The sequence below is a fragment of the Propithecus coquereli genome, unplaced genomic scaffold (genome assembly GCF_000956105.1).
Source record: "Propithecus coquereli isolate 6110/MARCELLA unplaced genomic scaffold, Pcoq_1.0 Scaffold193, whole genome shotgun sequence".
NCBI classification, from domain to species: domain Eukaryota; kingdom Metazoa; phylum Chordata; class Mammalia; order Primates; family Indriidae; genus Propithecus; species Propithecus coquereli.
Genome location: NW_012144190.1, coordinates 1,936,827 through 1,940,016, shown reverse-complemented (window position 1 = coordinate 1,940,016; position 3,190 = coordinate 1,936,827).

The following is a 3,190-nucleotide window of genomic DNA, read 5'->3' as shown; positions in this document are numbered from 1 at the left end:
AAAAAAAAAGAATGGGAGGGGATATCCCAACCCGGAAGTCAGATAGAAGCAGGGAGGCTTGGTAGCTCCACACATAAGCCAGGTGAGGTGTACACAATACACCACCCTTTTGGGGGGCTGTCTTCCGATGCTCAAATGTGCAGATATTGAAAAATTACAAAGTGGCTGATCAGAGGGTTGTGATGGACCAGGACAGAATGAGGTTTGGGTAACATATCCAACACCGGGATAAGTTAGCAGAAATAGCTAGGATTTCAAAAATTCATACCAATGAATTGTCCTTTCAGGCAAAAGAAGAAAGGGTTCGTAAGACAGCCATGACCCAAAACATAAAGACCCCATTTCCTTTTGCTTCTCTGTTAGCACGCTTGGCTGGAAACAGCAGCAGCCTAAGATCATCCAGTGGGCACAGGACAAGCCTGTTCTTTCTCTTGCTCAGGTCCTGGAGGGCAAGTTTTATAATACTTGGGTGTGACGGATCTCAGGTTTTATCCCGGCTAGCCTGACTGACAAGCAAGTGGTCGGGAGCACTTCAGAGGGGCTGGTCTTGTAAGGACCCTTGTGATTCCATTTAGGGCCCCCCAGATAATCCGGGACAATCTCTCCATCTCAAACTCCTTCACTTAATCACATCTGCTAAGTCCCTTTCTTCATTTAAGGTGACATTCATCGTCCCAGGGATTAAGATGTGAATATCTTTGGGGGCCATTGTTCAGCCTACAATGTTGGTAATTTGCTTTCCTTTATTGTCTGTTTCCCCATTCGAATCTAATTCCCATGACAGCAGAGATCTTCATCTGTTTCATTGTTCGTCGTGTCCCCAGCACCTAGGACAGTGCCTGGCACATAGTAAACACTCATTAATGGCAAAGATCTTTGAGCACTCTTTGCTCTGGGGTATTCCTCTGAAACAGCAGACAGTGTCTCTGTAATAACTCCCACCACCCGACCCCTTTGCTTTAGCAGTCAGAGCACTCAATCTGGAGCCCTCAGCTCACCGTCCACCCACGCGGCTTGCATCACCCAGTCCCAGCTTCTTCACTTCAAGAGTTGACCAAGTGGTTTCTGAGCGTGCTTGACTGCAAACTCCCAAATGGCCACACGGTGGTGGTGTGGACCTATTTTCCCAGCCAAGATCCCGCCCCCCGCCCCGCGCTCCAGCCCCACCCCCTATTTCCAGAGCTGAACTCCTGCAACACACCAGGCTGCTTCCAGCTTCCCTGCTTTTGCTCAAGCGCGATGCCCGGAATGCCCACTTTTTCCCTCTCGTCACCCAATGGTAAAAAGAACAGGACAAATGCTTCCTCCCTGACCGCCCCTGCCCAAGCTCGCTGGCGGGTGTCCTCCGGAACACAGCTGGCAAATACGGCTTCGATCGCCCCTAGCTTGTCGCCTAGCTGTTTGTGCCCAGGACACTCTCGAGGGAGGGCTCAGGCCCGACCCTTTTCTGGGTCTCCAGAATCGCCCAACAATCCTTCCCGAGGCCTTAGGATGCCCACCACCATTTTATTTAATCGTCTAACTTCGTAAAAAAGGGATTATCGCCCACATTTTACGGGAGGCTTGAGGGGACTGAGGTGCAGGGGAGGAAAGTGCAGGCAGTCCAGGTGCACTCGGAGGGGATTTGAATCCAGGTCTGGAAGCTCCAGACACCAAACAACCAGCCGAGATGCCTCGCTTTCTCTAGCAGCCCTAGTACTTTTACTCCCGTTCCATTGGTTGGAACCCCATCACGTGATCACGCCTAGCAGCAAGGGCCCCTGGGAAATGTAGTTCAGTTGTGTGTCCAAGGGTAAGGGACTGTGCTCAGCCGCAGGGACCGCGTTCCTTCTATGATTTTATCTCGCACCTTCTCCTCCTCTTCACTCAGCTCCAGGCACCCTAGCTTCCTTCTTGCTCTTCGAATATGGCAAAATTATTCCCACCTCAGGGCCTTTGCACTGGGTGTTCCCTCTGCCTGGAATGCCTTTCCTTCCTCCAAATTTCCTTATGTATTCTTCCCTCACATCCTTTATGAAAGGAGCAGCCTTGCAAAAATAACAGGAAAATACCTAATCTCACATAGGAAACTCCCTAATCCCACAATTTCCCCAGTCATGGTTAAAGATCAATCCTATGAGCTCCCTCACTAACAGGTAGCCTGCAGGAGTCCTGTTTTGCACAACTTCTGAAAAGAGCTGAATGAACGGAAAATAGATGTAAATCTCTCTCTTTCAAAATTGTTTTTTGAGAATCTGCTTTTATAGGGTTCCTGAGTAAACAGCAGGAGAAGGAACTACAGCCTCAACCATATCTCCAGGACAGTCACATCTCCTGTGATACTGCCTTCTCCAAGGGAAGGAAACCAAGTCTTGGACTTTGACATTCTTGCAGTTTCTGATATCTACCTGCTGCCGCTTTTGTTATCAACTAACAGCCATGGCTACTTTTTTTCTCTTCATCCCTTTTAAAGTCAGCAAGCCACTTGGCCTGGCTGCTGGCATCTCCCTTCTCTTTCTTTGGGATGCCACACGTCTCTCTGCTCTTTTCCACCACCCCCTTTCTCCCTCTCTCTCTTTTCCACTCTCTCCTTCTCTCTATCCTTCTGAGAGGGTGAAATAAACTTTTTTTTTACTTTTATATTGCTTAATCTCTGTGTGAAAAATCTTTCTCCACCTGCTCCGTGAGCACCTACTAGCCTTTCCACCCTAACACTTTATGTCTGGAAGTTTTATTCAGGGGAGGGGGATTTTATTTCCACAATAACTAGGAGTAGATGCTATCATTTACTGGACTTGCAGCCTACTCTCTTTTGCAACTGGCCAGGTGTGGTGGCTCACGCCTGTAATCCTAGCACTCTGGGAGGCCGGGGTGGGAGGACCGCTTGAGTTCAGGAATTTGAGACCAGCCTGAGCAAGAGAGACTCTGTCTTTACCAAAAATAGAAAAATTAGCCAGGAGCTGTGGTGTGTGCTGGCTACTCAGGAGGCTGAGGCAGGAGGATTGCTTGAGCTCAGGAGTTTGAGGTTGCTGTGAGCTATGATGATGTCACTGCACTCTAGCTGGGGCAATAGAACAAGACTCTGTCTTGAAAAAAGTGAAATAAAATAAAATTGTAGGCCGGGTGCGGTGGCTCACACCTGTAATCCTAGCACTCTGGGAGGCCGAGGCGGGCGGATTGTTTGAGCTCAGGAGTTCGAGACCAGCCTGAG